The 14,021-nt window shown below is 41.6% G+C and overlaps 1 long non-coding RNA gene across 1 annotated transcript; it reads left to right on the plus strand.

Annotated features, from left to right (window-relative positions):
* Positions 1 to 12,155: 12,155 nt before the first annotated feature.
* LOC148211940 (uncharacterized) lies at positions 12,156 to 13,804 on the plus strand. The gene is made up of 3 exons (XR_015790521.1): positions 12,156 to 12,287; positions 12,377 to 12,411; positions 13,668 to 13,804. It is a non-coding gene; the product is annotated as an uncharacterized LOC148211940 (long non-coding RNA).
* The last annotated feature ends 217 nt before the right edge of the window (positions 13,805 to 14,021 follow it).

Here is a 14,021-nt window from a genome sequence, read left to right on the forward strand (position 1 = left end):
CAATTACATCACTCCTCTCCTTATTTACAGGTCTTCTTTTTTGCTTTACAGGTCGGAATGATGGGTTTATGTTAAGGCGATGCACCATGATCTTCGGGTCGATGCTTGGCATGTCCTCGTGAGACCATGCGAAGACGTCCGAGTTGGACCTGAGGAAGTTGATCCTTCCTGTCAGTGGCCCCCAGCTTGGTTCTTATGCTTACCTGTTTTTCAGGGCTAAGTAAGGGAACAAGCTCGAGCTCCTCTGTTGGTGGGGAGAATTGCCTTTTGCCTTCCCTAGGTAGGTCGTCTTGATTGGTTTGCTCTTTCAGGGCATATATTGACGACCCTTTAAGCGCGGATGCATAACACTCCCTTGAAGTCTTTTGCTCACCTCGGACCGTGCCCACTCCATTAGGGGTTGAGTACTTTAGGACTTGATGTAGTGTGAAGGGGACGACCCGGAATGAATGGATGATGGGTCTCCCAAAGATGGCGTTGTAAGCCGATCTGCCGTCGATCACCACGAATTCGGCCATCTGCGTTACCTGGGTAGCTTCTTGTCCGATCCTGACCGGCAAGTCAATACACCCTTCTGCGAAGACCGATTCTCCAGAGAATCCGACCAAGGGTGTTGGACTCTTTTTCAACTGTGACCTGGTCCACCCCAAGGCAAGATATGTTGGGAGGGACAAGATGTTGGCAGATGCACCTCCGTCTACCAATACTCTTCTGACCAGGATGTGATCGATAAGAGGGGCGATCACGAGTGCATCATTATGGGGCAAGTGGACGCCCTCCAGGTCGGTATCGTCAAAAGTAATGGAGCAGGTCGGTCTCTACTCCCTAATGATGCACACCTCGCGCCTGGCTTCGCGAGCTAGCTCTTTTCTTTTATTTCCAGATTGGCCCCCACTTGGGCCTTCGAAAATAGTGTTAATGACCGCAGGTCGGTCATCTCGTCGAGGCGGCGTCCTTGAAGGCTTCCTCTCTTCTTTCTTTTCGACCGAGTTAGACCTCGGTTTACCCACGAACTTTTTGAAATAACCATCTTGAATGAGGTGTTCAATCTAGCGCTTCAGCTCCCAGCAATTTGTCGTATTATGGCCTTGATCGCGAGGAAAACGGCAATATTTATCTTTGTTGCGCTTTTCTGGGTCTCCTCAGAGCTTCTCAGGTCGCTTGAGGAGCTTTTCCATCCCGCTTTCCTCGATGTTCGTAAGTATCTCAGAGATGGGGATGGTGGTTGGAGTATAACGCTCGTAAGGTCGGCTTCGATTGTGGCCGATCTTCGACCTACGATACTCAGTTCTGCTGCCGGAAGAGGACGATCCCTTGTCTTTAGACTTAGAATCAGCCTTCCTCTTCTCTTGGTTTAGCTTCTTCTGGTCGATTTGCTTCTCAGGTCGGCCAGTCTTGGTTTGGAGGAGCTTTTGCCCATCAATAACCTTCTTCGCCTTTTGCAGGACCTTGGCAAAAGTGGATGGGGCTTCTTCTCCGAGCTTACAGTGAGGGTCTCATCGACCAGCCCAGTGAGGAAGTAGTACATGGCCGAATCATCGGAGCAGTGCGCGACCTTCAACTGCTCCTCATGGAACCTTGTGACATATTCTCTCAGCGTCTCTCCTTCCTTCTACCTGATGGTGGCGAGGTGAGTCATTGTCTTTCTATCATAATGCCGAGAAGAGAATTGGCTAATAAATTCTTTCCTCAGCTGTGAGTAGGTCGAGATCGACCTGGCCGGCAGTCTTCGATACCACAGGCGCGCGCTGCCGGTGAGCGCGATCTGGAAGGCGCGGCATTTGATTGCATCTGTTGCCGCCTGAAAGTCTATGAGGCCTTCGAAGACTTCAACATAGTCCTTTGGGTCCTTAGACCCATCATAAGGTTTCATGGTGGGAGTTTTGAACTTTGGAGGGATTGGAGCCTCCAAGATGTCCGAGGTGAATGGCGATTCTCCCATGTCACCATCGTCAAACGAGTACTCTTTCTTTTCGCACCTGGCTTTGATCGCCTCGACCTGCTCGTCGAACCTGTGCTTCATTAGGTCGAACTCTTCCCTGGTGATCACAGCTTCTGGAGTTAGAGGCTTATACTTTGATTGAGCCTTGAGGTTAGAGTTGGAGAACTCTCGGGAGTAGGACGGAGAGTCTTCCGGCTCCCGAGATGCTCTCTTCTTCTTATCAGTGAGGTGCTTTCTAAGATCGTTGTCCCGCAAGCTATAATCCACCTCCTCATTGTTGGGAATGGGCTTGCGGTCGCCAGGGTGTAGAGATGGAACCCGACCTTCCTTCTCTCCGGGTGCGCCTGGGACCCTGGAGGGAGATGCTGTTCGGTTACCCGCGTCACCTCGGCGTACATTTCTTCCATCGTGCGCAACTCATGGCGCATATCATCCAACTCGCGCTGGAGAGTAGACAAAGCCTCAGGGTCTGCCACCGGGTCAGCCCTTCGGGAGGCCTTTCTCAAGGTCCCACCTAGGCCTCGGTTGGCTTTTGAAGGTTTTGGGTGAGCAGGGGGTAACTCTTGGTTCGCATGGCGGGCAGATCTCCGTGGAAGATCTCCCTCTTGTCCTGCTCGAACCTGGTCCTCGACCATTCTAGCATCAAGGTCTCGCTGAGGGTCGTTATCAGCGTTCAAACCCTTTCGTTCCGTCGTATTAGCAGAGTTTGCTGGCTGCACCATCTTTGCGTATGTTTCTTAGATCGGAATGACTTAAAATTTCTTCCCCACAGACGGCGCCAAATGTTTATGCAACAGTTTGCACAACGGTTCTTCACAAATCAATCTCGAACCTGGTCTCCGATCGTGACCTGAACACTCAGAGTGGACCTGCACAAGAGGGTAAACACTCAGACGCTCAAGTCAGTATAGGTCGGACTCCGTATTTAGTTCGAGGTGAGATTCGATACCTTAGCGTGAAATGAGGCCCTCTATTTATAAGTGGTGGATTCGACAGTACTCACGACCGGCGGTTATATGTCTTTTCTCATGTCGAACCTGTCGAGTTCCGAACAGATCGAACCCCAACCAGGTCGAACCTTGGCGTCTATACTTAGCCTTTTTGTAATGGGCGAACCTGGTCACCTCGGCAGTGCCGAGGTGGACCTGGGCAATTCCTTTTATTCGATTTTTCAAACTCCAATAAGTGTCCTCCATGTGTCCTTGGTAATTTTACCCCCAAACATACCTAAATTATTTAAATTTGATTGTATTGTTTTGTGATCGATAAATTATTTAAATCGTGTCTAAATTTCTTGAGTTTGATATATCTCAATTCAATGTTATGCCCATTCTTGAATTTGATTCTTATCAATTGGTATATGTTGTGAAATTCTTTTTTTTTTTTTAAGGTTTAAAAGTTTTATAAATCCTACATTTTTAATTGGTATCTCTTAATGCTTCAAAGTATGAATTTTTATTTGAGACTGCTTGTGAAAAAATTGAAACTTGTAAATTCCATTATTGATATATTTTTAAAGTTGTTTACTGTATTGGAATATCTTTATCTTATACCCTATTTATTATGGTCAATTGATTTATTGAGAAAATTTTAAATGTATTGAAGTCTAAAGTTATGAAACTCTTAATTGAAATTCTTTGATAAAATCTCTTTTAGAGTATGCTGAATTTTAGGGGAAGCAATGCTTAGTAAAATTAGGAAGTTTCGTTTGCATAATTATGAAAGTTATTTATGATAACGATTATGAATTATTTGTTAATGATATTACGTTACGATAAAAGTTATTGGTCTAAATGATGTTCATTGTTTTTTATCTATTATATGTGACCTGAATATGTCTCATGCATTTAGGGGGAGTTTTTATCCATTTTTTTTAATCTCTATATGACTCACATATTTAGGGGACCTATTATTATATAACTTTTATATCGCATCTTCCTTGTAAGAATGATTATATTGAAACTAGTGAAATTATATTTTTTTATGCATTTAATATATTTATTGATTATATGTTTATTAAATGAGTTCTTGAAAGTATTTATATCTATTGATCTTATGTTTGCTCAAAATTGATTGACTTTATTTATTCGAAGAGTTTAAATTGACTTACAGTGATCTATTGCTTAATTACTATTTTGAGGGGAGCTTATACATGCTTAGATTTGTTATCTTTTGATGATAACAAAAGGGGGAGAATTGTTAAGAAAAACTCAAAGTACTTGTGATCAATGGTGATATTGGTTGAAGTATCCATTTGTGATTGAATTCTTTTAATATTACCATGCCACTTTTTATTTTCTTAAGTGTTTTGTCATCATAAAAAAGGGGGAGATTATTAGCTTTACGAGCTTCCATCATACCAGATGTTTTGATGGTAACAACTTTATTTACTGATGGTTTTAGTGTTTCAAAGTGTTCATAGTGTAGAGCTTGGAAAGACGAATCCAACGCATGTGAATCACTCAAGTCAGAGTTCAGTAGCCAAAACAAGTTGGGGAAGAAAAACACATATGTGGTAGGTGATGTGACATCTAATAGTCAAATGATGCCACTGTGACAATGACGTGGCAGTAACGTGCATCAACAATTTTCGTGATGTGGTGGATGATGTGGACAGATCATGTGACGACATGTGGCACTTTCAATCTCAACAAATCAAATTCCTATAATTCTCTCCATTCCACATTCTTCTCTCAATTTCACATACTTTCTCAATCTCCACCAATCTCTCCAAGTCTCCCTAATTCTCTTTATTCTTTCCTTATCTATACTTTTAATCTCCATCATCCATCATTTGTTGCCTTAAATCCAACGGCCAAATTTCATCTTCGAAACTCTATTTAAAGCCAACAAATTTCACCATTCTACACACCAATTATCAAAGCAAATATTCTTCTCTATTCAAATCACTTTGCTCTCAAGCTTTCATTCTCTCCACACAAAAAGTTGCCAATATTTTTTGTGAGATACATTAGAGTTTAGCTTTTTAGCTATTGCTTTAGTGCGAAATTTACAAATTCACCTTAGTGAGGTATTTTCTTTGTATTGCTCATTTCACATTTTTGGGTTTTGTATTAAGGTATAGGTACACCTTAGGTTGTGAGAAAATACAATTGGTTGGATCCTAAACTAGTAAAAAAGATCGTGAGTTTCTCTTTAGCCTAGGGCAGAAAGATGGTCGATCGGTTTGATTCTCACCAGCAAGAGAGTCGTTGCAGTAAAATACCCAAGAAGGAGTCTTGGGGAGTGGAGTAGGGACTTCCAAACCACTATAAAAATTCCTGGTGTCATCTCTCTCTATACTCTTTAATTTGTGTATTTAAATTTCGTTTGATTTTTTATTATTCTTAAAATTATTTTTTAAATCAACAAGTTTGTAAGCAACTCTATTCACCCCCTTAGTATTGCCATATCGATCCTACAGTGTCTTCAAATGTATGCTTCACCAACTTCCTTTTACTTCTAAAACAAGATCGAAGCACACAGGTTTGCATGCTACCGCTGCGGGATCTGATCCCTTCAATTGGTATCAGAGCCAAGCTCTTCTTTCAATCTCGTTTTGAATTACATAGAAAATAATGGTGGGTGTTTTTCTCTACATTTGATGTATGTGGTTTGAAAATAGATGTTTTCAGTTTTTGGCATTAGATTTACAGTTTTTCCGTTGATTCGATCATTGTAAAGGCCTGTTGTTCTTGGAGTTTAATCCTGTAAATCGAGTCTATAAGTCCGTGTCGTTCATGGCAAGAAGTTGTTGTGAAAGAGGAGCAGAGAAGTGAAGAAAAACCAGAGAAACCGAGTCGACAGCGCCTCGGTGCTGCCAGAGCTATAGAAACCCGAGAGCTCTGGAGCCTAGGCGTCGGGTTTATAAAAAAAATTGTTCTGTTCTTTGTTTTTGTTTCATTTCTTTTAGGAAGCAAAAAACCGGTCTATTTTGCTATTTAGTTATTATGCATTTTGAATGTATACTTAATTAGTTGTATATGCTGCATAAAGTATGTCATATAGTTTAAAATTCCACCATAGGTTAAGCATGTTCATGCATCATATGTATATAATAGTTATGATGTATGATAACATGATTTATTTTCATAATTAATTAATATAAGTGTTCCATTAATTAGATGAAAATAAAGTTGCATTGAGCATGACACTACTTTAGTAAATACAAATGTTATATTTATATATGTCATTGATGCATGATTATAGTTTTAATTTCTCTAAATTTACAAGTGTTATAAGTTTGGTGAATGGAAATTAAAGTCTGTAATCAAGAGTTGCATGCAGACCCTAGGTCCTTGATAATTAATTTTAAAGGGGATTCAAATTAATTATACCTTAGGTTATATACTTTTTATTTTTTATTTTAAATAGGTTTAACACAACGAAATAAAAGGTTAATATAAAATATTGCCTATAAGGGAACCCTATCGAATGAAGGTTCTGTCTAGGTTGAGGTACTTAAGCTGACCATAAAGGAAGACCTCTACCTGGGAATCGATCTGGGGTTGAATTATTCAATATTTTATAGCTTGCAATAATGTGGTTACTTCGTTAAAGTGTTTAATGAATTAAAACATTAAGTGTTAAACATATCCAATATAAAAGTTATATTGGGCGAACTAATAAACTTAGATAATTTCATTTAGCCGGATTTTACCTAAGTAATAAACCCTAGTTTTAAAATACTAAGTGAGAGGATTAGGTGTATATATAAAATATACCAAGTATATGAGATATATGTGGTATATATATATACATTCTTTCCCTCACGTTTTCCATATAAGTTCACACCGTGAGTTACATGCTCGGCCTCATGTTGCGCTGGGCGCGTCCTCCCTACAGAAGGTGTTTGCATGGTTCAATACCAAGGTGAATGAAGAAAGTATTTATAGTAAGTGAGAGAAGGACGTGGACAACACATCCTACGGTCTCCTCCATTGGTTTGCAACGTGAGGTTTCATACACGACCTGCGTGTCGTTCTGGAGCGACCACCCCTACGGAGGGTTTGGTTTATGGAATCAAAATCAGGGCGAACTCCAGAATTCGGAAGGTCTATTAGCAGCAATATTTGTCCTTCCCTACAGTAGACTTGTTGGGGCGGACCTCTAGGGTCTGAAAATGGTGGGTCACACCTACGGGAAGTTGTTAAGTTTGTTAGTAACTCCTCGACCAAACAAATGGTGATTAACTGTTATAGGAATAAAAGTTATTCTGGTGTAATATTTAGTTGAGAATGTCTCAATTCAATGAAAGAGTAACTACTGCCCCACAGTAGCTATTGCTCTAAATCACTGAAGCATTGTTGCAAAAATAATCTTGATTATAGGGTGCATTATTACTTTTTGCTAAAACTGATTTAGTTTTAATGGTAGTGCAAGTATCTAATATAGATTTGTTTGTATTTCAGCATGTCTAAAAGTGTTGCCCTGCTTGCCGCCGAAAAGCTTAACGTCGAAAATTACACACAATGTTGAAAATGAATCTTAACACGATACTTGTGGTAGATGAATTTAGGTTCGTCTTAACTGAGGAGTGTCCTCAGCCTCCCACGTCTAATGCAGCCCGAGTCAGTCGTGATGCCTATGACAGATGGATCAAGGCCAATGACAAGGCCAAGGTCTAAATCTTGGCAAGCATATCTGATATGTTGGTCTAGAATCATGAGATCATGGTCACCACAAGGGAGATCATTGACTCATTGCAGGACATGTTTGGATAACCGTCCATTCAAGCCCGGCACGATGCCCTAAAGTTCATTTACAATTCCCGCATGAAAGAGAAAACATCAGTGTGAGAACATGTTCTCAATTTGATGGTCCACTTTAATATGGCTGAAGTGAACGGCGGTGTCATAAACGAGGGGAGCTAGGTCAGCTTTATCTTGGAATCTCTTCCGAAGAGTTTCCTATAGTTTTGCAGCAATGTTGTGATGAACAAGATAGACTACACCCTTACTACGCTCTTAAATGAGCTACAAAGTTTTCAGTCTCTTATGAAAAATAAGGAACAAGAAAGGGAGGCAAATTTTGTCACCTTGAAACGGTTCCATCGAGGTTCGACCTCAGGTACCAAATTTGTACTCTTCTGGAAGTAAGATTTTCATGAAGAAGAAGAACAGTGGTAAGGGGGTGAAAGCTGACCCTACTGCTGCGGCTGCTACCAAGAAGGACAAGAACAAAGTTGCAGACAAAGGAAAATGTTTCCCCTATAATGTGGATGGGCACTAGAAATAAACTGTCAGAAATACTTGGTCGAAAAGAAGAAAGCCAAATAAGGTAAATATGATTTACTTGTTCTTGAAACTTGCTTAGTGAAGAATGATGATTCTGCCTGGATACTTAATTAAGGGTCACTAACCATGTTTGTTCTTCTTTTCAGGAAATTAGTTCTTGGAGGCAGCTTGATGCGGGTGAGATGACTCTCAAAGTCGGAACGAGAGATATCGTCTCAGCAGTTGCAGTGGAAGACTTAAAGTTGTTTTTAGACAAGAATACATATATATTATTAGATAATGTATATGTAGATCCCAAAATAAAGAGGAACTTAATTTCAATTTGTTGTCTACTGGAACATGTTATGCTAATTCCTTTACATTAAATGAAGTGTTAATTTCACGAAATGATGTTAATATTTTTTCTGCAAAACTCGAAAACAACTTATATGTATTAAGACCAACCATAACTACAGCAATTTTAAAGACAAAGTTGTTTTAAAATGCTAAAACTCAACACAAAAGACAAAGAACTTCTCCAAAACAAAATACCTATCTTTGGAACTTAAGATTAGGTCACATAAATCTCAATAAGATTGGGAGATTGGATAAGAGTGGACTTCTAAGCGAGTTAGAAGATGACTCGTTACCTCCATATGAATCTTGTCTTGAAGACAAGATGACTAAAAGACCTTTTACTGGAAAAGGTTACAGAGCTAGATAACCCTTGGAGTTGGTACATTCAGACCTTTTACTGGAACAATGTTATGATATTTACATCCCAACTCTCAGCACCTGGTACACCTCAATAGAATGGTGTATCCGAAAGGAGAAATAGAACCCTGTTAGACATAGTTCAATCTATGATGAGCTATGCTCAATTGCTGGCCTCGTTTTGGGGTTATGCAGTAGAGACTACAGTATGCATTTTAAACACAGTTAAATCGAAAAGTGTTTCTGAAAACCTTTTGAACTATAAAGAGGAGGTAAATCTAGTTTACGTCACTTCAAAATTTGGGGATGTTCATCACATATGTTAGTGACAATCCTCAAGTATTTTAGGAGAACGAGGAACTATATGCTTGTGTATGGCGCTAAGGATTTGAACCTTACATAATACATTGACTCTGACTTCCAAAGTGATAAGGATTCAAGGAAATCCACATCGGGATCAGTGTCCACTCTTAATGGGGGAGTTGTAGAATGGCGGAGCATCAAACAAGGATGCATCGCAGACTCCACAATTGAGGCTAAATGTGTTCACTCTTTCTCTCGATCTCTTGATTTCCCTTTCAATTATAAGATGGTTCCCACAAACCGAGTTCTTAAAATCCAGAGGATAGCGAGAAAGACTTTTTAGTGGTTTTGGTGTCTAATTTGAAGAGGTGTCTTCAAAGGTATGCTTCACCAACTTCCGTTTATTCATGCTTAAGTCTTTTCTTCGTTGTAATTCTAAAACAAGATCGAAGCAGACGTGTCCGCGCACTTCCACTGCGGGATCCGATCCCATCAATAGAATAAGTCCAAAAACTTTTGAAAGCTGAATATATCAAGGAAGTTACCCTGCGTGGCTCTCGAATGGAGGATGTGCATAGACTTTTCAAACTTCAACAGGCGATGCCTCAAGGATAGCTTCCCTCTCCCACGGATCGACTAGCTAGTCGATGCAACAGTAGGTCATGAGCTCCTGAGCTTCATGGATGCCTATTCGGGATATAATGTAATGCCCCAGGCCTAGGATTCAGAATCTGGTTTCGGCACCTCTCTGCTCCGGCATTCCCCTACGACCTGGTTGCGCCATCGTCAAGTTCTAAGCCACTTAGAAGAGCATAGACTGCCCCTACAGACCAACACGAGTCCTTCCAGCATGCTTTGTCCTCACTCACATGCTTCCTAGTAAAGCAACTAGGAGGTCAACCAACCTAAGATTTCTCCAAGCCAAGCACGCTTAACTTTGGAGTTCTTACGATTGAGCCACCGAAAAGGAAGGTGCACCTTGTTGGTATAGGTAGTGACTATCAATTCTTTTAAGCCTTTCTTGACCATTCTTCAATGATCTCAGGATCCCTCTCATTCGGATGTGGTATCGGTTCATTCATGTACCCCTCCTCTCGGGCGTCACATATAACCAAATAAAAATGCACATACCCGATAAAGAACACACCTCGTTCATCACCGACCAAAGACTCTATTGCTATTAAAGTAATACCTTTTGGGCTAAAGAACGCTGGAGCGACCGACCGGCACATGGTAAACAAGATGTCTACCAACTAGATAGGTTGGAACATGGAAGTATACGTGGATGGCATGCCAATGAAGAGTAAGAGGATGACATCTCACATGCCGACCTAATGGAAACATTTGATGTCCTCCGAAAATATCAGATGAAGCTCAATCCAGAGAAGTGTGCGTTCGGGGTCTCCACTGGCAAGTTTTTGGGATTCATGGTTATAACCAGCGTGGAATAGAGACGAACCCAGAAATAATCTAAGTTGTATTAGATATGCAACCACCATAAAATCTAAAGCAGCTCTAATGTCTCAATGGGTGAATTGACGCGTTGAATCGCCTCATGTCGCGATCAACAGATAAGTGTCTGCCATTTTTCAAGGTCATACAGAAGAAAGAATGCTTTGAATGGACCCCAGAATTCCAAGTGACTTTCGACGAGCTCAAGAGCTAACTGAGCTCAGTACCGCTGGTATCAAAACCACTGCCAAGTGAAGAGCTCACCATGTACCTCGTAGTATTAGTAAGCACGGTGAGCTCGACATTAGTGAGATAGGACGATGACAGGCAGAGCCCTGTGTATTACACAAGCAAAGTCATGACTAATGCTGAAACTCGTTACCCATAAGTGGAGAAGTTGGTACTGACACTAATTGTCGCAGCAGATGTCTCCGCCCCTACTTCCAAGCTCACAAAGTGAAGGTCCTTACCAACTTCCCCCTTAAACAGGTCTTTCAAAAGCCCGAAACCTCGAGTCGACTCATGAAGTGGGCTCTCGAGCTTAGTGAGTATGACTTGAGCTTTGAGTCGAGATGTAACGCCCCGCGTTACTCAGGTTAGCTTGCCCCGAGTTCCGGGAAATTTTATAACAAAATGGATTTTAGTTATTGATTTATTATTTATTTCATTTTTTTTATTTTATTTGATTCATCAGTGATCTTTATTTAATTTTAGTGTGGCATCTCGGCTAGTGTGTGTTGTTACAGATTTAGTGGTGAGTTAGTAGCGTGTAGTATTTATTAAGTTATGTTTATTACGGATTCCGCTACGTGACACTTGCTCTGGGCCATTGGATCAACTACGAAATTATATTATTGGTTTTGTTAACAAGGTGTGATTGGGTAAATGGGCCTTAAACAAAAGAAACTAGCCCAAGTGGGTCTATGTTGCAAAACAAAAGGAAAAGGGGAATTTAAAACAAAACAACCCTAGCCCATCTTCTTCTCCTTCCTCATCTTCTTCCACCCTCCCCTTTCGTTTGGAGCCGCCAGCCCCCCATCCGAAATTCTTTCTCCGACGAAGCAGTACCGACGACGGGACAGCAGCAGGCGCGGGCGTCGGGCAGCAGCAACGCGGCGTTGGGCAGCGGCAGACGACGGCAACGCACGACGGGCAGCAGCGGCGTGCGACGGGCAGCGGCGACGCGTGGCGTTGGGCAGCGGCAGACGACGGCGACGTGCGACGGGCAGCAGCGGCGTGCGACGGGCAGCGGCAATGCGTGACGTTCGGGCTGCTGCAGGCGGCATCGATACAAGTGAGGCTGTTTTTGCGGCGTCCCTTCTCCGATCCAACGAGCCTAACAACCTCGAATAGCTTAGATCCGTGGAACCCGGTAACTTTTCTTTGACCCACATTTATTCGAAGTTAGATTTGGATTACCCACATCCAAACGAAACCGATTTGGAATAGCCACACCTAAGCGAAGTTGTTTTGTAGTAACGGACATCAAAACGAAGTTGTTGGAGGTCGTTTTGAGCACTTTTTGTTGCTGCAAAAACGTGCACAACAGTGTTTTGGTGGTGTTCGGCGATTATCTTCATCCGTTCGAAGCCCGATTTACGCTACCCACACCTTTGCAAGCTAGATCTAATTTACCCACACCTACACGAAGTCGTTTTGCGGTAATGAGCCTTTGAACCCTCGTAAAGTCGTTTTTCGAAGGCTGAACAGTACATTTAAATTGCTATATTTTTCTGTTTTTGGTGCTTAGGTGTGAGATCGACGCAAACTTAAAGACGTGGTTGAGTAAGTAGCACCAGAGGGTGAGTGCGTGCTTTAATTAGCGTTAACGGAATGGTTTTGATGCTATTTTTCTTGTTAAAAATAATTTAATTGAGCACGTAGGGATTGTTAGTTTTGATTGTTGCCGTCTTTCTATTATCGAACACTTCTGAGGAAACATGCTTCCTGTTTTTTTTTTTATTGATGTAGGTGACTAGTAGGTTCTGAATGGTTGTAGTTAGAAGTAACTGGCTCACGACGTTTTGCAAATGTGATGTAAATGAAATGCTCGCGTTGTTAAACTGATAATTTAGTTTATATTGTTCTGGTTGCGAGTTGTGGATGTATTTTGTTCATTACGAGGAAAAGCATGCTTGTGAACGGTGCAGTGATTTAGAATGTGGGAAACTTACCTGTAGGTGGTCATGGGAGGGTTAGTGAAGTGATGAAGGGTGAAGGGTAAAGGGACGGGTTGATAGTCCGTTAACTATGGGTTCTGACCTGAAAATGCATATAAATCGCTTGGAGGTTCAAAGCCTTGAGTAGTGGCCTTGGGAATAAAAGACAAGGCCGAACGTCAAACTTCTGTAAACGAGTATTAGGGTCTTGGGGATAAATGTCAAGGACCAATACGCTGGGAAGTCATCGGTACCTTGGGGATAAACGGCAAGGACCGGTGCACAGTTCAAGCCTTGGGAATAAATGGCAAGGCCGAACGTCAAGCTTCTGTAGAGGAGTATTGAGGCCTTGGGGATAAATATCAAGGGCCAACGCGACTCGAGTAGTTAGGCTTGAGGGATAAAAGTAGAGTGGTGCTTGCGTAGTAGTGGTGCTAGGCCTTGGGAATAAATGGCAAGGTCGAACATCAAGTACTATAAAAGGAGAGGGCACGGTAACTTGGGAATAAATGTCAAGAGCCGTCATGCCTCGAGAAGTTAAGCGGGGAGTAACACAGGGGGGTGCAGAGGAAAGTTTAGTACTATGAGACAAGGGCTAGTGAATCATGGGTTGTGGTATTGGTAGTTTCGACGCTTGGTTGTTGTATGTAAATGTCAAGTTATTTGTTCGCTATCTCTCACTGCTTATTTGATTGCCTTGCTCTTGTTTTGTTCTAAATGTCAAGTTATTTGTTCGCTATCTCTCACTGCTTATTTGATTGCCTTGCTATTGTTTTGTTCTTTATGTCGTGACTGTGAGCATGATTTTTGTGCTAGTTAGGAAGTGCTACTTACGGAGTACCTTATGTACTCACCCCCCTTTGTACCCTTATATGTTTTCAGGTGTGAACGGGGTCGACCGCGGTGATGACGTGGAGAGGGCTTGACCGAGGAAGGATCACTAGCTTAGTTAGTGAGGATAGAGGGAAGGGTCGTTGGGTACGAGTAGCCTTGAGATTTATGTTATTGCTAGGTGTTAACCGCGGAGGAAATTTTGTATTCATTAGAACTACTTTATTTGTTATGGGTGTTACTGGTAAACGCGTTGTTGTTGTCGTTGGAGTTTAGGTGTACGGTTGTTTTTATTTATTTAAGAATTTTTGCCACTGAGGCGAATATGAGATGTTGTTGTTTTTAAATTTCTCACGGAGGGTGAAGTCCTGACAGTTTATGGCATTTATATTTCTGATAAAACGT

This window comes from Momordica charantia, assembly GCF_013281855.1.
Source record: "Momordica charantia cultivar OHB3-1 chromosome 4 unlocalized genomic scaffold, Mcharantia_2.0 BLBB01000004.1, whole genome shotgun sequence".
Classification (NCBI taxonomy): domain Eukaryota; kingdom Viridiplantae; phylum Streptophyta; class Magnoliopsida; order Cucurbitales; family Cucurbitaceae; genus Momordica; species Momordica charantia.